This window comes from Dufourea novaeangliae, unplaced genomic scaffold (genome assembly GCF_001272555.1).
Source record: "Dufourea novaeangliae isolate 0120121106 unplaced genomic scaffold, ASM127255v1 scaffold248, whole genome shotgun sequence".
Lineage (NCBI taxonomy): Eukaryota > Metazoa > Arthropoda > Insecta > Hymenoptera > Halictidae > Dufourea > Dufourea novaeangliae.
The window spans coordinates 1,660,090-1,683,137 of NW_015374156.1; the positions used below are offsets into that span (position 1 = coordinate 1,660,090).

General features: G+C 35.6%; 1 protein-coding gene across 1 annotated transcript in view; it reads left to right on the forward strand.

Annotated features, from left to right (window-relative positions):
- LOC107191913 (hemicentin-1) overlaps window positions 1-23,048 on the forward strand; it is a 423,923-nt gene that overhangs the window by 397,463 nt on the left and 3,412 nt on the right. The gene's annotated exons all lie outside the window — the stretch shown is intronic.

The following is a 23,048-nucleotide window of genomic DNA, read 5'->3' on the forward strand; positions in this document are numbered from 1 at the left end:
TTGATTTTGTTGATTTTTCCGTTCGCGCCAGGTAATACCAGGAATTAGTGATAATACGAGTAAACGTCGAAAAGTATGTCTGTAATTACCCGAACATGCGGAAGAGTGTCTGAAAACAGAAACTTCGCGAGAAACTTTACTACGACAATAGGAAACTATGTGGAAAGAAAATCGTTGAAAATTGGACTATGAAAGTAATACAATTTTTCGATAATTCCTATAAAAAATCTCATCCCTGGATAAAATATTTCAACAAACTCCAGTAAAATGATTATCGTATCATTGTACTACATTTATTAATACTACGAAAAAATTAGGCTAAATTTCTACTGTTTTCATAACCTTAGAATTTTTTATTTTTCAATATCGAGATATCACTTCTTAGATTTTATGGTGTCAGACACTGACGATCTACATGTCCTGAACAGAAATATTAAGGCCCGTTTGCACGTTCAAATAATTGGCATAAACTAACGTGTGCATTACATGTTCAGTCTACCTTGGACATTTATTCTGTATACATATAAAGAATAAACAATAACTATATTAGTTATTACAAATTCAAAAATAAGGAAAGTAATGGTAATTATTTACCAGGGACGTTAGCTTCCATTTTTTGCATTTTATTTGCCTGCGTAAATTGTGAATACACAAATCAGTTTGCGCAAATTATTGGAACGCATAAGCTTCGATGTAGATGCAATAATTTGTTTACGCAAACGCGAACGCACAAGTCAGTTTGCGGAAACTACTTGAACGTATAAACGAGCTTTCAAGCATCCTTCGAAATCTACGACCGTGACCATAGCCGAGAATATAGGGGTGATAGTTTCCCTTAATTATCGCGTGCTCCAGTCGCGAAAATGAAATAAAGAGGGGGAATGAATGAAATCAAGTGCCGCGATGACAAAGCTGCGAAGTAGAACTGGTCCAGTGAAAAGCCGGCTGGGTGGTGGGTCTAATAATAGGACAAACGTTTTTGCTTACGTTGGCCCGGCTTGGTGGAGTCGAGGAAAGGCTAATTCAAGGGAGGAATGAATGTAATTTGATAGAAGGGGGTCGAAAATATCAGGAGCACGCGAATACTCGAGGCTCTCAACCGCGAAACGCAGAGCAGAAAGTCACCGTGAAATAATCGCATTACAAGGGGCTAGGGGGCGCCGCCTGGAGTGCCGGCGGTCTGAGCGTGTTGGCCCTCTCGAAGAGGAACACGGAGAACGCCAGGAACACAGAGAGAACCGCGGCTGGAAGGAACTAAGGGTGTATTGCACCTTGTGGCCGGAGAGCCTTTAAGCACGTGGAACGTAATTAGGAATAGGTTCCAGCGCTAATATTCAACCCATGCTCGTTTTGCCGTTGCCTTTTTCTGTATTATGCGGGTGATTAATGATCATCCATTGAATCTACATTTCAGGGAGGGATGGATAATGACGTTACATCTTTGCAAACGCGATACATGCGAGTGTTACACGAGCAGGTGCTAGGCTGTTCGGTGTTTTAACTGTATGGCCACCGGGAGCAACTTTCACCAGTAGCCAGCTGTTTTTGTCAGGAATTAACGAAATGTGGTTTTTGCTATGTACGTAGAGGAAGTTCAGTAACTTTGAATATCTGAAAGGTACCCATATGACGCCACTGTGATGTCATAGAGCGCCGTAGCATTCGATTTTCAAACGGTAATATATAATTGTGAATACAATTAGACGTGGAATAATAATGTTTTTAATATACAGTTGTATTTTATCAGGATACACTCGACTCTTTCTTTACACGGAAAATACGTTCCTCAAAAGAGCGGGTAAAAAAACGTGCAAAAAAATACGTTTGCTATAGTAAAATGGGAGATCGTATTCTCTTAATATTATTCTATGTTTTGTTAAAATTTTAAGAACAGTTAACAAGTTTCAATTTATTTGTACCTGTCCATGCAATGACGTAATACTTTCAACTACAGAATGAAGAGAAAAATGTAGTTTAGAATATCAATTACGTAATTTTAATGATAAAAAGTGGTAGAAAATACTCAAACAGTATATTCAGAAAAAATTCGACATACATGAAATCTCGTTAAAATATGCTATTTCTTTCTGTATGATTCTTTTCGATTATACATGTACCCGAAGTACATATGTCTCTCATACACTGCAGGACAAAAGTTATACGACATACGTTTCTTTCTCCTCCCTAAACACACCTTTCAAAAACACATAAAGGGCATTTCGAGAATGTTTTCATATTAAACGCAGCACGGGAAAAATGTGGGAAAAATTCTCCATTGGAGAAACGTTGAATAGGGAATGAAGCACATCAGTATTATTTCTGTATTTTTCTTCGGTCGGAAATCATTCTTTGGAATATTTCATATACTTGTAACCATTTTATAGATATTTTAATGGTGTTCTTTCAATTAATTGACGACATTACTCGTAGTCAATTGTACCTAAGTGGATTAAGTAACGTATTCATTGGTGGATAAATTAACATATGTAAATTATATTAAACGCAGTGGTAAACCCATCACACAATTATTACATCGTGAAATAACTTGTAATACTATTTGATGAATTTTTACAGTAATAATGTTATTCTCGTGTAATGGTAATCGAATATTCTCGCATATTGTCGTTAACGACCATTCCAAGCATACTCTTTATCAGACTGCAATCCCAAATCCAAAACAAGGTATCATTTTAATAGAAATTGTTAAAAGCTCCAATTTACTCTTAATACGTTATGTAACAACGGAGCAACATTTTACCTTCCTAGATCCTTTCTTTGTTGTAAATTACAAAAGCATTTGCTGATTGACAATATTGTAACCACAGAATCCAGTAATTTCACAGTGTTTTGCACTTCGTGCCAGACGATCGTCGTATAAATAGTTAACATCAGGACTCGTGATAATACCGTTGATCGTAAAATATAGATCTCTGCAAATGGGGACACGTTTGGTAAAAGGTCCACGAACCGAAGATACTCGACAAAGGGTACCGCTAATATCCACTCTCTTCCCTCTTCGCTTTCAGCTTCTGTCCATACTCAATTACTTCGGATACGAACCGTTTCTGCTTCCAATACCGTCATTACAGGAAGGGAGGGCACTTGGTTAAATAAAAGGGAGTTGACGTCTCTTCGTTCGCGACCGAATCGTAAATCATATGGTGGCAGTGTTGAACATTCGTTTGGTCTTGTGTAATGTTCATGGATTCCTCCTACTTCTTTGACAACCCAAAACAACGCATGAACATTATTGGTGGGTTCAGATAATTTTATTATTACACTCTGGATATTTATACGAATTTTGGCTTTCATATAGGCATTCCTTCTGTCATTTCCTATCACTTGCCAAAAACCAGAAGAGAAGAGAAAGGGATCACATTATTGATTAAAAGTATGAGACCGGTTTTCCCGATTATTAATGAAAGGATAACAAATTATGCCATGGTAGCTTAATATAACTTGTAAAGAAAGGAGGTATATAAATTACTTGTGTATAATCTTGACATATTTACTTTATGAAATGCTTATGCAAAATATTTGCCCTTTTCCTCTATTATTTTAACTTATTATCATGTATTATGTTAAACACAACTTTGAAAAATCATCACTGTGTCTATAACTTTCGAATTTGTTTGAATTTAATTGGAAAATTTCTTATAATTTTTCTTATCTATAAATACTAGTAAGTTCCTTATACGTATTCTTTACTTAAAATACTTTCTCTGTTTTTTTTTTTAAAGTTTTGCATCATTAACTCAAAGATAGTAACAAAAATTACAGAATACCATTGGTAATATGTACTTTCAGTAACTTTTTTGTTTGCATCAAAATACATTAATATTTTTTTGCCTGCAGATTTCTCGTAATTGTATGATAATTTTATTAAGCATCTCATTCCCAAAAAATCGTACTTGGTACTTTGGATAATTTAAAACTATAAGGAACCATAAATGTTTGTAAAACATTTTCTTGTTGTGCCATGAAGGTATCATTGAACCACCTGAAATCTAAACGTTTCTCTCCATGAAGTTTACGTATTAATTGCGACGGTGATGATAATTTTGAAAGGAAAATATCGTAGAAATAATACGTCGAACTCCGTCATGCTTAAAGTTCTACTAACCTCGTACCCGGCGCAATATTATTCGCAGTGAAACTACTCTTTAGTTTCTGCAACATTACAGAAACTCTAATGCAGTATCGAAGTTCTATAATTAACATTATCCCGCAGTTAAACTTTATTCGGCTGGTACAACTTACGGTGCTTTTCATATCGAAACAAAGCTCATTCTGCGTTAATTTGAATTCACCTACGCTGGGGCGTACAGGAAAGGCATTTCCAAATTTCATATCGCGCGAGATTTTCATAAAAATTAACTATCACGTAAAATTTCAAGTGCCTACGACACTTTTATTAACTTTTTGCGAGTGAAATCTTGATTATTTATTTATTTAACTGAATCAATGAAACAGATCTTATTGTAACATAACATATAGCAATAATTCATTTTTTAATCGATATTTTTATTTTTCAATCGATTTATTAAAGAAAATAGCAATAATATATTGTGACATAACTAATTTAAAAAAGTGAACATTAAACGGAAACTGATCTCTTTTATTAAGTGTTTCGTTAAGTTTAAAGTGAATGAAAAACTTCATTAAATTTGCTTAAATTGATCGATGCATTATGTTTTATATATTCACGTTTGTCATAACACATCAATCACTGTAAACTTGAATTACCGGTGACCCAGCCTTCGACATAACTGGCATAATCTGAACTCCTTGTACAGATTGAAAATCCAAAGGAAGTTATTCATCATCTTGATCTCTTACATCATACAGCCCAACATAATGTGGTGCTATTGATTTACTTTAACCATTTTAAAATCAGTGATTTATAGGGAACACTTACTAAAAAGCTTAAAGCATTTTTATAATAACACCATCTCTACAATATCCAAACAAAATTTGTTTATTTATTATTTATTCCATTACAATTTGCTGACAGCAGGCAATAAAAGATGATTTCGATAAATCGTTATGGTGAGCATTTTCATAAGTAACTGGGGTAACTTTATGACGTAGCGTAACTTTTATTCGAATCGTATTTCATTTTTATATATCTCAGTATTGAGTTCATATAATATTTATAACTAGAGTGCCGTTGTTTATGCAAATATAAATTTTGGAGGGTTAATTTAGAGCAACTGAAGTCAAACCAAGATCTGTTTACTTTATTTACTATTCTACCAGGTTCCAAGGAAAATAAGAAATTCTTCTAAATTTAACAAACTCTTATATATATTGAATTCTAGAGATACGTGTGTTATAAATGCATAAACCCCGCAGTCTATCCACAACAAAGCACCTGGTTTCAATACTAATACTTCTTTTAAACGCGATCCGTTCAGAGCGCCCTGTTTCCTGTTTTCTTTTTAAGCACCGTTTTATTTTAAACTTGTCCGCGGTACGTTTCGTCTAATTGTGCGCCATCAATTACGTTAAAAGTCCATTAACGATAAATTATGTTGTCGTAGCAACGAAACAGTCACGTGAATAAAAAAACAACAACAAAGAATGGCATGCTTTCAATACCATGTAAACAATGTACAACACGCACACAAGGATATTGTTTTTTTTTTTACCTTCTTCCGAATAATGTGTACGGTTCTCCCCTTTCTGGTTCGACGAAGAACAAATTGCCCGTTTCAGAGAGGAGAAAGGGTTGAAATATTTCGAGCGTGTGCACGAAGTCCACTCTCAACGACTGTTCAACGCTGATACCTTGAAAGTATTGGTCCCTTTGTTCGAATTGCAAAGCAGGTTTCGTAAAAACGTCGTAACGAACCGTCTACACGGATCTTCTACGACTCCCCTCCATCCCTCATTTCGTAGAACACCTATTTCGCTAGGGAACGCTTAACTTGAAATTGGCAGCGTGCTACGGTCGTTCGCTTTCGACATCAAAGAGAAGATAACAATGAATAAAAGCACCGCGCAGAGTCGCCACCCTCCGCACCCCACTCATCAGGACGATTCAAATTTTCGAAAATAGGGAGAACGAGGGAAACTTCTATGATCCTCTGATCGTGTTAAGGAAGCGGTAGGTTACGATTCAGACAGTCACGACAGCTCCCGGCGTGCCTAGAGGAAAAATGGGAGAGGAGAAATAATTAACTCTCGAACAAACTTTTCGACGAATGAAACGAGAACTTCTGGAACGGGAGTACGGTGGAGTGGTAGGTTAAGTGGAATTGGATCCTTTTGTGCTTGGTCGTATAATTAGTTTACGTATGTATAATCCAACCGGCTCTGTAAGATGACAATAATTAGCTATTAACTCGTTGGTGTTCAGCATTTCGTAAATATTCATCGAGATCGGTTTTTATTTGTAATAAAAATACTGCTGGATTTTTATGCATTTATAGGTTGTGGAAATCTTTGAAGAAAGGGCAACCTTTAGAGTCCACTATAATTCAATACCATTTTAAAGTTATCTTTATTCTCCTATTAATATGAATAATACAATTTTTATTCTACTTCAGTTTCTCTACGTTTAATTATAAATGCATTAATTTTCGTAACCGCGACTTAATAATTAATAAACTGCGAATGCACATGTAAATTTACATTTTTATATGTAGTTTAATTTACGAAAACCAGAATTGAATAGAAACTTATTACCACAATGATTCGTTCAAAGATTTCTTTCGATTTTTATTTTCTTATATTTTATTTATCGTTAGTTCTTTTGTGTTAACATTAAAATTCACAGTCTAGCTAGTAACAGTAATGAAAATTGTGTAAGCTTACTCTGAAAAGAACATGAATAAAATAGAAATTTGAAGTAAGAATCCAATAATGGTACCTATTTTACAAAATTCTTTCCAGTAATTGTCAAATTGAAAATTAAATTCCATCAACTTATTCGCAAGGACTCAGTGAAACGTGTATTTCAAGCGATTTTTTAATACTGCAGTAGAACATTCAATCACTAATCGTACTGTCATTAAGTCTAGGTTCGCGTGTAAAAAAAAAATAGTCTAACGATCATTTACAAACGTTGAAATTTTCGAAAATCACAGTGCAGCGACTTCAGCGAAGGGTTATTAGACATCATTAACACCGTCCTTCCCCCCCCCCCTCGTGCTTTGAAAGCAACGCCCAGACGTAGATCAATTTCCTGCAGACGCTAAATAATCCAGGAATCGATAAATGTTGGTCAATTTGCATCTCACGTTACGCGAGAGCTTCTGTGATTACATGAAACTGTCGGTGCTTGATCAAAGATGCAACGTGACGTCAGGTGTATAAAGCCCTTTCAACGTGCGCAGCGTGCTGGCCACTGAATGGACATCCATTTCAATAATTGCGAATCTTATAATTGACACTTGGCGCAAACCGTGACGTTCTATACGTTCCACGATTCCCTGGCACGTTTATCCTTAACCTTTTGTGACCGAGTATTGCTGCGCTGCGTGATTGACACTAAACGCGAGCTTCCTTCTAGCGTACACCAATTAACATGGTGATACGCGTGAGTGACTTGACGATTAACGTACACAAATGAATGCATTGATTCTGTGATGGACTTGAAGCAGAGTAGAGATGTAAAGAAACGTTAAATGGATGTCTTGTTATTGTTAAATATAGTAAATCAAAATGGCCACTTTATGAAATATTCAATTCTGTGAATACTAAAGTCTTGATAAAATCATCTTGAAATATTAGAAAAAGACAAAACAGAATGTGCAAGAAAATTATGTATTATTGTTCTTACAGTGTTTGATAAAGGATTTTTTGATGATTTGTTAACGATAGGCATTACTCTCAACATATTTACGATAAAAGACTGTCTTAATTTGAAAAAAATGAAATAATCTAAACAGCATGTGATTGTTTATACATGGTTAAAACTATCATCTTTAATCGTAATGTACCTAGTCCTGCCTTAAATTCTGTTGCAAAGTATTGGACGTTCTCTGACAGATACAAAAGCTGTCGACATGCCACAATTGTTTCAAAACGCTTATACCGTTGTTTAAATAATAGTAATCAGTCTGACTTTGTCTTCTGTACAGTCAATATAGTCGATCTGGTAAGTGTGAAAAGAATTTTAGCCAGATTTGCGATCTTCCGAAACCGTTGAAAATATCAAAGATGTTTGTCTATCGTGCTATAAAACGTTACAATGAACTCTTAGTGTCTTCTTAGAATATAGTACATGAAGTGGTCTATAAAATCGATTATTTACTATTGAGTTGACATTAAATATTTTAAATATATCAATACATTCTGATTAGTTAGAGATTATATAATGTCCTGTTTCGTTAGAATCACCCAATGTATTTGTAACAGAACTTATGGCAGAAGTAGGTACTCTTAAAAAATCATAGGGATCTGTAGTGGCATAATTAACGAATTCTACATACTGCAAATTTTCCATAATGTGAATGGCATACATATTACGAATCGTAGAGTACGAATATAGTGCTGATTTAGGTTTTATACACACATGAACAATAACACCGACAGATTTTATTAAAATTACCACTTAATAATTACTACTTCTGCTTAGTACTACAATAACGCCAGCAATAGCCGAATAAAAAATTCGCAAACGCTCGAAGTTTAAACATTTCACGTGATTCGACGTGTTCCCCCAAAGGTATTGTACTTCGACATCACAGATTCGGTATAAACAACACACAGTGAGTGTAAAAAGTATTCGTACACCCTTTAAAACGGAACAACTGTTTTAAAATTGGTCCAAATGACATGAGTTTTTTTTTGTGAAATTAGAGACGTTAATTTACTAAGTGATGTGAAAAAAAAATTTGAAAAAGTTGCAATTGGTCCGAATCGCGAAGAAAATATTAAAGGTCGTGTTTTACAACTTGTTAATCTGAGGCTACGATGAAAATTTAATAAATACATATCGAAGATTTATGTTAGTTATGTACATACTGAAACATTCATTGAAATCGGTTAATACAGAAACGAGCGACAGACATCAAAAGATGTGAGAATTGTTAGATTTACTACAGTTGTAGATCGTAAGTCGGGAAAAACTGCGATTTTCAACATTTTTAATCGTTTGTATCTCGTAGCAACGTTAACCGATTTTGATGAAATTTTCAACATGTATATAACTAACATAAATCTTCGATATGTATTTATTAAATTTTCATTATAGCCTCAGATTAAAAAGTTGTAAAACACGACCTTTAATATTTTCTTCGCGATTCGGACCAATTGCAACTTTTTCAAATTTTTTTTTTCACATCATTTAGTAAATTAATGTCTCTAACTTCACAAAAAAAACTCAAGTCATTTGGACCAATTTTAAAAGAGTTGTTCCGTTTTAAAGGGTGTACGCATACTTTTTACATCCACTGTATACCCCAGTGACTTTTACAACGTCGAAACGGAGCGATAACTGAAAGACAACATGAATAAACCCCCGTCCCAAACTCTCTGTCCCCTTCTCCCTTGATGAAGCAGAAGCACCGAACGAATGGGTGAAAGCTTAATGAATGGATGTAGAGCCGAATTCGTGGATACCACAAGCCGTCAGTGTCCGAAGCGAAACGAGAAACATTTCGTGCAGTCGCGTAATAAATCGTCATCGGCCGAACGATTGATCGACATTGCATCCAGGCGAGTGTCAGAATTACCGTGGCATAAACAAATTAATTTTCCGATCACGACAACGCCGTCACAAACGACGGCGAACGCATGTTCAAGCACTGGCCCACCTTGATCGATTTATCGATCCCACGTTCGGTGGTATCTATCAAGTATCTACGATGATCATCGGTTCGATGTCCTGTCCAGGTAGGTGCAATTACGGTGTATCAACAGACTTTTACTGCTAGAACGTCTCACCTCCTGTTTATTTTTTTGTTCACATTTTGTTTTCCTTGTCCACCAGTGAATTTGGATTTTCCTTGAATTCACCTGGCTAGCAATTTCGTACGCTGAGATTGAAATGAAGGCAAACTCGACAATAGCTGTCTCGATGACCGAGACCCCACGCTCTCTGCAGCCAGTATTCGATTTTACACCGGCCTATTTGTTTGTTTGTTTGTTAGCCACCGACAGACACACACGCGCCGTTTGACAGTCGCATGACAATAACTGCTGATGCCTGGCGAGCGAAATTTTTCGGGCAACAGCCGTGTGAGATCTCAATTACGACGTGTCTTTTCCAGCATTCGTACCGTGTTCGTTACGATTCATAATTTTCGGAAACTTTTCGGTGAACGCGAGATCGCTGGAAACAATGATTCCACGCGTTGTTGTGTCGAATTATTCGTTTCCAAGGAAATCGAATTCGATGAATAATCATTGATTGACGCGTACATCTCACCGGGAAAACTAACAGAGACAGGTATATTGATCGATGATTGCTTTAGAAAATCACTAATCGCTAACAAAGTGGAGACGCATTTTCAGGAATCAATTCGCTCAAATCAGTTTCTATCAGTTTCATTTGATTTGTATACGTACAGTTGAATGCAGAAATTTTTAAATTCGATTCTCTCGGGGAATAACTCCTGTGAAATAAATATCACTTTATCAATCGAAATTAGTTTTGCTGAAGTAATAACATTGTGCGATCGTGGTAATGTTATACGGAAAAATTGAAGCTGTAACATATAGAAATTGATCAAACTTTTTTTATCGGTTTCAACATTGTACACAAATATAAAAATATCTTTGTAACACAAAAGAGATTTTATTTTTCGTGTGTTTAGGTACCATAAAGTGAAACTCAGATTTTTCTACTTCTTAACGAATCTGCGAGAGTTACGCATTAACTTCATCGTTACTTCTTGAAACCATTTTCGTTCAAAGGTCATCAGTAGGCTGCGGATCTTTATGCAAAATAAAATTTTATATAGAAATTTATAAAGGCAGAATTAAAAACAAAAAACTTCTTTTGCCTCTTGAAGAGTTTCTTGCGTTAAGAATAAAATGAGAAATATATTAAACCTAATGTAAGTTCTATCTTCTATTGCATTTCACATATTCCTTTATGCTATAAATGCATAAAATCCGCAGTCTAGTTATCAATTAACGCGTATTTCCTTTAACACTTTGACTGCCACGCCACCCAACATGGGTGGCTCGTACATTTCACAAAGAGGCTGAATTATTTAAATACTGATACAACATTTTTGCGTGAAATTAATATCGCAGTATAATTTAAAACATGACCAACAGCCTCTATTAAATAAACGCATATATTTTCAATGACTTATGACGTAAAAAACGAAATAAAACGCGTCTGGCTACGTATGGCTTTTTTCACTGTGGCAGTGAATGTGTTAAAAAACGATAGTACTATCTGTGTATCGAAGAACTGGCTGCAGTTAGGAAACGGTTTTCACGAAACTACCAAATTGTTCAGTGCAAACGTTACAGTAAGTTCCAACGTCGAGATTAATAGCACGCTAGCGATATTCGCTATACGCGAACGTTTCATTTAAAGTTGCGGCGATTTATGTAATTCGATGCATCAGAATGTAAACTTCTAGTACTTTCCACGAAGAAACTTTAAATCCTGTACGTGTTATCTAAGATAGAATGCGGAAATGCCTTGAAACAGTGGAAAGTAATAATAGCATCAACTCTGCACGTGCATTCTTCTTTTCTAGAGTTTTGTTTGCTGATTATCATTAAATATGTACGTCTAACGAAACAAAAGTATACAGTAGATCTTCAATTACCCTAACTAGTCTACCAACACTATCTTCGGATATTCAAACAATAAATGTTTCTCAACATTTAAATATATATACAATATTAAAAAAAGATTCCAGTACTTTGCTATATTTTTATTTTACTGTGCTAATATTTTTGTTAAAGCAATACATAATGCATACAATCTAATAACTGTTTCTAAAGTACCGAACATGTCAGAACAACTGAAATGGTTACTTCAAAAATTTATTTTTCATTATTCAACATTTCTTTTGGCACAGCCTTCTTTAGTAAATGTACTTTTTACCATAAATGAGTAATGGAAGTATTCGAACAGTAAAATACTCAGACTAAAGAAAATTGTACACTATTAGCAGATATAGTGTCAGAACAACTGAAATGGTTACTTCAAAAAGGAAGTATTCGAACAGTAAAATACTCAGACTAAAGAAAATTGTACACTATTAGCAGATATATGTATATTAAGTATATACTAATTTAATGAAATAAAGTTAATAAAAGTATATTACAGTGTAGATGTGGATATCGTTAAAATACTTTCATTATTCACTGCAAGTCGCATTGTTCTGATAATCCAAATTTTACTGTACTTCTAACAATAATTGTAATGTTTGTATTCTCTTTGATTTGGAATATCGTAAATACGCATGGTAAACATTCGCGTTAGAAGCAAAATACAGCTAATCGATATGCAAATACATTTAATTAAGTAAACCCATTCAAATGTGTAATCCTCAGTAACTAAAATTTCGCAAACATTGATCGCAAGAAATCATTGGAACGTAATTGCTGAAATCTACTATAACTTTTGTCTACATTTGAGAATATAGAGAAAATATAATTATAATGTATCTATGCACTGAACAATTTAATCAGTTTTATTCACCTGCACTCCAATTATTCTCAAAATCTTTAAAAAGTCCCTTCTTTTGCAAATAATCGATACTCTCACACAAACATAGTTTAAAATCTTGAATCTTTTCACAAACACTCTTAAGACTTTATTCTTCTTGAATTAAAAATATTTCAAAACTGTTTCTTTTATTCTTCCACACAATTGCATAATTCTGTTATGTCTACAATTAACTTTCGCATCAATTGATACTAACACTAGAACAACCAAACCCGTCAGAATTACGGATCTCAAATTTCTTATTTTAAAGTCACAAAAGTCATAAAGGTGCTTTTATCGAGCTTATGTTGACATTTAATTTATTGTGGAGTTTAGATTATACTATATCAATTATACATATTTACATATCAATATATTATACAATTTAGTTTAGCGTACATTCAACGCCGGTAGTTCTAATGTTACGTAAACATACGCCACCTACAAAAACGCCAAAAAATTAAAGACAAAAAACAGACCCCAAAATTCATAGAACATAAAACTCGTTCCAGTAAAAACCTTGCAAAGAAACATTTCTAGACATACTCAAAGCAAATATCCTTTAACACTTTGACTGCCACGTCACCCAAATATAGGTGACACGTACATTGAAAAGTGTCTGGATTATTTAAACACTGTTACAAAATGTTTGCATGAAATTAATATCACAGTATAATTTACAACAAAACCTACAGCCTCTATTAACTAACCACAAATATTTTCCACAATGTATGACTTAAAAAACGAAATAAAGTGTGTCTGGCTACGTACGGCCTTTTTCACTGTGGCAGTCAACGCGTTAATTGCTTAATATAAAATGTAAAACAAATGAATAGACCATCCACGAAAGGTCTTCGGTGAAGCAACGAGGCCCAGTGCAGTGATTCCAGTCGAAATTGGAGTGCAAAGAGTCGTGGCTAGAGATAAGTAGCCGCCGGTTGTCTTTTGTTTTAGTTGGTATCCCCTATGTTTGCCCGAGTTTCGGCTTTGCATGGCACGTTGCATCATTCCGTTCCGCCTACGCCGTGCGGCTTACGGTCGCTGAGCAGAACGACATCGGTCTGCGACGGTAGTTCCGGCTACGAATCGACCAGGAGCCATCTAGGTCCCCACTATAGCGACTACAACATGCCAAGGGGTAACTCGCCTGTGCCGCGATACAACAGCCTGAAACCGCGTCGTAGGAAGCACAAACGGTCGCAGTTCTACTCGCTGCGTCTTTGCCGTCGTCACGAGAACGCGCACAACAGGAAGTATCAGCTTTACGCTATCCCGATATACAAGTGTCCGCACAAGAACGGCAGCACGAACACATTAACGACGATCGTTAGATCGGACACACCTTCGTTGACGAGTCATCAATCGATGCCGTCGTGCCAGACGGAACCAGCGGCAACCAAGATCGCGGCGACGCCGCCTGTTCCAGCGCCGAGGAAATGCCGGAAAACCGATCCCTCGAAACACACTTATCAAAATGTCCCACCTCCTGTTTTTCCGCCAAAAAACGCTTCTTCGTTGCCTAAGACAAAGGTTTGTCGACTACTCATGTTCTTCGGTAGTAAGTACCCGCATTCGATGCTCGAGAACGTTGCTGCTGCTACTGGTACTGGCCCAAAGAAACCGTTCGGTTCTTGCGTGAACGATAGCCGGATCTGGATCGATCGGGGTTAAGTGATCGAGTAGTTAAATCGTCCTTGCTCGATCGTGTCCCTCTTCTTTCTGTTCCGGTTTCTTCTGTTACGGGGATAGATGGATGGATATGGCTACTTATGGACGTTCCAACACGAGAGATCGTTAAATCGACTGATTTATTGCCTTCTTGAGGATAGAGGTAACAGTTGAAAACAGAATGCGTGAATGGGGATATATTGAAAAAGCGTGGAATATGTCTTGAATGTTTTAAGAAATCAAAGTGCAATGCGTTTAATTGTTTAGATAAAAAAAAAAATTAGTAAGATTAAAGTAATAGATCTAATTAAAGTAATAGATTGCAACAGTAGACGTTTACTGACATATGTACTAATTAGAAGATACACGCAATATGTAATTCGCAGTTAGTCATGTTTAAACGTTTTATCGTTAATTGTTGATTTAATCTATTCGTGGAAACTACGTCTTCCGACGATGTTTCAAGAATATGTTCTTAGAAATGTACACGTCTGGTAAATCCAAATATACGACACACACTTTGAATCAGATATAGTAATGTGTCACGAAACAATTTAGACTGTCTTTAGAGATATTTTTATTATGTTCTTCTGAAGAGCTATGTCTCAGTCTTCTTTTGAATTTTATGAACAAAATACTGCGGAAGTTACATCTTTATCTTTTCGAAAAAGAAACGACTTTATCGATTAGTTTATTTTCTTCCGTGGAAAATGTATGTTCAAAACTCAGTACACCACGAATAATTAAAATCAGATTCAAAAGAGAATTCGAAAGCTCTTGGTCAAAGGATACGCTTCGAAAGCGAATTCAATATCCTCTGGATGAAATACAATCTGAGGCGAAATTCAAAGTTCCTTAGCCAAGATGCGTTTCGAAAGAAGAAAATGGTAGAATAATTTAATATGCTATTTAAATAACATTAAATTGTGATCGAAAGTATTTCCAGCATCTTCTATGTCAGCAGACTGCAAGTAAACTAACTTATTAATTTCATAGCGGAATATAATATAATAAAAATCAACTTTTTGACTTACAAGATTACTTTTAGAACGGTATTCCAATAACAATGTAATTAATGTTTTCGATAAGTAAAGTAAATATCAATGAATTTCAAAAAATATTTATATCTAAAAAAAACGTATCCAATAATTAGTATGATTGATGGAGACATGTATCTGTTTCTTGCATTTCCAGTAAAGGAATACTATTTACGTATTTAACATATCAACACTTGCAGTCTTCATTTTCAATTTTCACATCTGTGTTATGTATTATCTTATCAGTACGAAACAGAACAGCTTCGAAATAAATGCAATGGATACATATTGTACCACAATTTATCAAAAAGATACAAAAAACTGTGAGGAATATATCAAAATCTATAGTTTATTATTATTTTCTGATGTACTTAAATGTTAAAAAAAAACATTTGATGTACCAAAGGATACTAGCCTTATGATTTTTCGTAAAAATAGAATCTGGGTAGTATGATAATTTCTCGGAAGAAAGCAAATGACATAGGTGACACATAAATGCTATCGTGTCTACGTACATCGTTAGAAATTTGTTTGTGGTATAAAAAATAATTATAATTAAAAACGTTTTTATGAAGCAAGAACTGATTTCTTTGGAGATACAAATGATACCGAATTACTCGTAAGAGGAGTATGTGTATAAAAATAATGCAGCAGTAACGAAGACTGAGCATACGAAGTGAATCCTATCCTTTAAGCACCAATGTAATAATTAGCATCGCACCTACTGCATGAGTACGATTTACGTGTCCGCAATAGATATAAAACAACAGCTTCGAGCAAATAGGAGGTAGAGTTACTGGAAGCCGAATTATAATCGGAAATCATATTTTCCCTGCTAAGCTGGATCTGGCCACCTATGTAGCGACCGTCCTTGTGTATGTCGGCCGCGCATCAAGTAAGTTCTCACTCACACAACCACCATCACAGACACATTTACACACACACGCTTAACGGTGAGCTTTTTGAACCTAATCCATAAAGGAGGTAAAATATTATTTCGATGTCTCTAAAAGCACAGCACGATATTGCCCTTTACTGAGGGGCAGCTGCAATACCTTTCGTGTGCACAAATCAAAGGCACTCATTGTCGAAAAAAAATTACAAAAAGATCTTTGCTCGTGTTAGTTCGTAAAACTTGGAAGCGTATATATGTATTTACAATTGTTTCGACAGTTACTTTCTTTTTTTTTATGAATTTACTGGGATAGAAGTTTACAAGCTGTTAACGGTGTATTTGTTTATTTCCAAAAATAAGAAAAACAGGTTTTAAGATAAACGGATATTTATAAATTAGAAGATATCGAATCTTTTATTTTTCATATACAGGTATTTTTATGTTTTTTCTTTGGATCGATGTTTAATTCATTTTTCATTGTTTAATTATATTGTTTTCATCATTTTTTGTAATTCAATATCGGGTAGAGGTTAAATGAACTACCTCCATTATTTTACTAGGTGATTAGAGAGAAAGCTTGTCTGGTATGTCTAACAGATAATTTTCATCCAAAGAATTACGTATATAAGAAATATATTGCTCTTAGTACCGTTTAGTCTTTATTCCAAGACTCCTAACTTCCCATGAACCCTAAATCGACAACAATTTTAATTCATAATATTACAAACGGTATTAAGAATATTCCCAAATGCGAAGATCGTTAATATGTTTCTTTACAGGAAACAATAAAAATATCACTAACAATTTCTAGCTATTACATACATATATGGTATATATTGTAGTTTGTAGTACATTAAGGATTTCTAAAACAAATAAATAAGAAGGCCATTCTTTTCCAAAGTATATACTTCTAACTATATTTTTATTACAATTGTAAATACAAAGACAGCGTGTACACCTGTTTTAACTAACAATCAAATCGAACTGATTGACATACCAGAGGAGTCTCATTTCAGAAGATTCCCACCATCGTCAAATCTTATACCCAAATTCACATATCAGTTGCTTTTTTTATATTCTATTAGAACTTTCGATCTCCATTAGAGTTCGAAACAAAAGGTCTCGAGATACTATATTTCACCTCCTCCATGTTCACGATTTGTATCGGCACTAACGTTAATCCGTTCCCCTTAACTCCCCCCTCCCATCCCTCCCTCCGAGGCTGAACTTCCAACGACTAACCATGCCTGTTGCAGACCGACAGCCTATACAACTACAAAGAACATTATCAACAGCAGCACCGGCAGGAAATGCAGCAGTACAGCTACCCGTTACCGAGCAACAGTTCGAGCCAACTAACACTGCCACTAACGCGCAGCCTCTACCATTCCTCGATAGTTAGCCCCTTGCAAAACTCCTTCGTTCACGCGAACAATCGTCCGTCCACCCTGCCGCATCACGAGACCGTCAATCACCTGTCCGCGGTGCATCCGGACGAGGAGCACCAGCAACAGAACTACACGAATCACGACGCGAGGCAGCCCCGTCGCCACGCTAATCGGGTGAACGAACGGGGCCAGAAGTACAGAAAGCACAAGAGGGGAGAGCGTAAGCAGAAACAAAGACGGGGGGACGGGAGGAGAACGGAACCGTTCACCGGCGGGACGCCCGCCTGTGAGACGAGCTTCCACCAGGTCCAGGAGCTCGGTATACCCGAGACGTATAAAATCTCGTATCCCCATTACTACGAAGACGACATCGCGGAGTGTCCGACCGAATACCACAGGCTAAATCCAAGCTCCCGGCAACAGATCTGGGAACGACAGTCGAACCGCGGCGGCCCCGGCGAGAGCACGCATTACGCGGACACCGGAGACACGAAGAACCGGAACAAATCGAAAAGACTGTCCACGAGTCTCGGTGACGGACGATCGCCGTCCGCGCCCACGATAATGCAGTACGCCGAGCTGCACTTCCGAGACGTCGGTCAGGAGATCGATGTCTGAAAGGTCAGTAGAAACGACAAGAACTTCGCGCCCGCGGCCTGTAAATCGTTGTCGGCCGTGTCCGACGATCTTGATGGAGTGGTCGGTATTAAAGAGGTCGGGTAATCCGGATAGTATGCAGAGGATTAACTTTACAAAAATTCTTAAGCGTGTATGTCTCTTCCCGTCGGGGATATAGGCGAACGCATTAACCCTTGAATAGAGGACGTTCTGACGGATGACGTAGAGGAGCTGGTATAGGGACAATAGCGATCCAAATTTTTATTCCGAAATACTGTAGACCTAGCTTTTGAAGTCTTAAATTTCATCGTATATTTCTAATACACGAAAAAGTAACATTTACTTGAAAAACATGTAGATTTGATTCGTTGTTTTAGTAATAGTAGAGAGTGTTCGGTTGCTGGTGTGAGAAAGTTTAAGGGGTGATTCTATATGATAGAATAAAACGAAAATCAAATATGACGAAATTGTGTTGGATGCTTCGTTTCCGAGTTATTAACGATCATTGGTTTTGGTTAGAAACGCCTGAGCGCAGGCAATCTGTGTACAAACGGTGAGCGTAGGGCACAACAGCTTTGGCACATACACTGGCGTCGCTTGAAGAAAAATACACATTCACTTCTTACAATTAGCCAAACAAGTGATATCTACCTTTGCTTTACTGCAATCCCAGGTACAATCCCGTTGCTACGATCCCAACCTATGCAGGTCATTCTAGCAAATACCTCTTTTGTTATACTGTTTACACATTTTTATTACCTTCCTGTCCTTTGCGTGGGATTGGAGGAACGGTTCCTTAGTTTAGTGGCAGTCGTCAACGCGAACACATCTGGTCAGCACGAAATAGCTCTCGAAGAAGAACATCTACGTTTTTTAATAGTATTAGTTTAATTTATTACGTTGAATTTTAGTTTAGTTTCAGTCAGTTTATTTAGTGTTTATTCTTTGAGTGTGCTGTGGTATCACCAAGTATAATATCGTGCCACGATTCACGTGTACATTTTTATGAAGTGTCGCAAGAAGACAGTTCGGGCTTATGTAAAAGTGGTATAAATCACTTTTTTAGCTACGAGGTAAAGGTATATTTTTCTTACGCGACACCAGTATGAGTGTCGGTACTGTCGTGCCCTATACTTACCGCTTGTACGCAAATTGTCTGGTTTCAGGCGTTTCTGATTTTGATTGTTAATAATTTGAAAATGAAGCCTCTAACACAATTTCGTCATTCTTGTTTTTCATTTTATTTAGACATGTAAAAGCACCCCCTAAAATTTGTGACACCAGCAGCCGAATATCATATATATAATGTGCATAATATATTACTTTTATATACAGAATCGAGTGTGTACGTACATTTCATGCATTTCATACAGTTTATAGTGTACTTATTATTGATACATTGAAAGTACGATCGCGTCGACTGAACGAGGGTTAATGCCTTCCGGGTGAAAATCCGAAGTTCATTATACTTTAACGAACAAAAACCGAGACGTTTTCTTTCATTTCAGTTGTGCTGGTTACAATTCTTTTACGGTCTGACCTTCTTGATGGGACTGAACGTCCTTCTTTCTGAAAGAGGAATATTGTATTAAACATTTCTAAGTTACGGACGCCTGTCCGAATTCTTAAAACATGATCGTAATAAAAGTGTACTCTAGTTACCTCAATTTAGAAACTTGATTTTTAAAGCTGACGTACTTGACTTATAACTAGTTTATTTCATTCTCAAAGATTACCATTCTAGACATGCGCAGGCATTGGCAGGGTATTTTAAAAATTAACGACAGCTTACAGTGTGCTTTGAAAAAATACCCTAACATTTGAAGAAAGATATCAATAAAATGTTATAAATTCAGGTACGACTTTAAGGTAAAAACTATAATAACCATTACTGATGGTAAATACGTTTCGGTTTCAATCTTCAGTTTGCAATACAAACGCAGGTAGGAAAAATAAAAAAATTGTGTTTCGTTATTTTATTGTTTAATTTTATGGTTTGCTAAAAATTGCATATTCTGTTCGTATGCATTTGTCTGCATTTTTCGTTTGTTTTATTGCTTTTGAAATTTATTTTCACGCCTGCTGTTGTCTGTTGTTTTATGAATTTTATACTTTCAATGATTACGATTAAATGATTTTACATTTGTACGTTTTTTATTTGCTTTACTGGTGACCACGTATTATTGGTAAGTATTCTAGGGACAGGTAATGAAAAATGTAAGAGGTATTAAATTGGAACATGCAACAATGCAAGATGTAAAAGGTGTAAAATAGGAATAGTGAAGTATCTCGTAACATATTCAGAAAGAATTTATATTACAGGAATTGCATTAGATATTTCATACTGTCGCATTCATGTATGAGCGTATACTCCTACAATGAAAAGTTAATTTTACTTAATCTTTTCTCGTGAAATGTTTCTAAGATGGTGAAACTATTAGTATTTAGTACAAATATTATATGATCGATAACAAAGTTAGTAACCATAGATAGATTATTTTAGTTAACGCAGTTATGAACATTTTTCCAGGGCACTACGAAATCACGAATATATTATTAAAATATACAATTAAAAGCCTAATCGTTTCTATTAAAAGCTTCAATTATTTATAATTAAAATTTAAAACCATGCATTTATGTAGCAAAATATGTTTCATTAATAGATTATTATAAAATAGGTTGAAACGTACATGCAATTGGAACAGAACGAATCTGCAAAAATCGTATTTAAAAGACATGGAAATTGAATAATGAAAGTCGTGTTCTTGCTGGTGTACATATCAATTGTATCTAAATGTTTGTTCGTAGGAGGGTCAGCAGGCAAAGAGCGATACGTACATTTTCTAGGACATTTTGGCGTCCGGCATGCCTTGTAGGTACATTGTATTCTATGAATTACGTCGTATTGCTTAGATATGTCTGTTAGTATGGCGATCAAATCCAATACATGTACCAACACATACATAGATCACAAAGCTCAATTTGTAAAAACGGCTTTCGGTGTCGTAATTTTTAATCCTTTACACTTAAACATAGTAGTTTCAATTACCTGATATAGTAAATAAATAATGTATAATATACCGTTAAAAAAACGCTCAATCCTTGAAAAAACAAATGGAAGACAAATAAATAGAAAGTCACGATGCACAAATGCTTATTTTTGACTTGTAACAATAATTCAAACGTATAAAAAATTTAAATGTACAAAATTTCGTATGTCAGCAACGTATAAGTATAATATTTATTATATTTGAGTTAAATTTGAAACATAACTAACATCTTCTAGTAAGCACACTAATGTGAATAATTAATTGGTATCGTTCCATGATTTCTATACAAAGCAACAAATATCTGTCACATTTCGATCGGATCAGGTATTTAGTGGAAGAATTAAACGCATTACAGTATTTTCTCGATAAGCAGTAGGCTTGATTTATTCCATAAGAGTTAATGGTTTATTATGGAACCAGTCAAACGTATAACGTAACACGTTGGGAGTTCAAAAAACATTAAAAGCCTGCATATCAGCAAGACAACGCTAATAGAACGATGAAACTTTTCTATTTTTAGTGTTTTGTTGGTGAAAATTAACATAAGGTACAACCTTGGAATAAGAATAATCCAAATTATGTCGCGTTTTGAATCATTTTAATCAGAAAAATCTCACCTATATGACAATAAAATTTCCATTAACAGACAACCTACAATAAAAAAAGTTGTATCCTTGCATCAGCCTTGTCTCGCCGATACGCGGGCATTTAAACCTCTCACGGCTCTCTCTTTCCTTTTCTGTGACTGTCGGTGTCGACAAAATACAACTGCCGAGGCTCAGGACAAAATTTATGACGTTCGAAATTCATCGACTGATTCAATAACTGTTACAAAGAAGATCCAAACTTTTAACATTTATAAAGAAAATACTGTATTATGTTGCAATGTATGAAATTCCGTCTACAAAAGTTCTATTTTCAAACTTTAATTTCCCGTAGATAAATTAAAAAGACTGGAATATTATTTAAGATAATCATTGATCTGAACAATTATTGTGTCAACTAAGGCATGCCTGGTAATTTCTCGATATTAAACATTGTTTCCACACAGGGTTCATTTCAAAAGGTAACCGTTTGATTTATATTGACTTCAGGAGATCGGAAATTCATTAAAAATTGCTGAATAGTTCCAACAAAAAAAAATCCTTGGTAGCAGAATGAGTGTCCATGAAATAATATGACGAAAGTTGAAACAAAGTTATTGCAAATTGAGCTTTGTTTCCGAGACAAATGACTTTGAAGATTTGTTGGATACACCTGCTTTTGTATAGGACACGGCTAACGTGTCTGTCCATTACTTGTTGTTTCTACTGATTGTAAGCACGAATGCATGCGTGCTGAATCGTACACAATATGTCCGCTGCGGAAATCCAAACCAATCAAAAAAAAATATGCTTAATTTCATACAAATCATAAACTTTGGAATGATATAAACAAATTTATAAAGGAAGATTTCATTATTACTCGCAAAAAAAGGAATCAATTTTGGATCGTCCAGACTGAATCTCGTGTCCTAATTATAACTTTCATAACACACAATATGGCTGCCATAAACAACCGGGAACACCTACGACTGACATTACACGTACGGCAACCAAATAGTTGAACGTAATTCCACGACTAATATACCGACACATACAAACGTGCATCACGGAAAACAATGTTATATTGCCGTACGTAACAGCAGCGGCGAATGTAAGGCTCGTAAAAGCGTGTTTCCGGTGAAATTATTTCTTTTTCATCGACGTACATACCGGACGCATG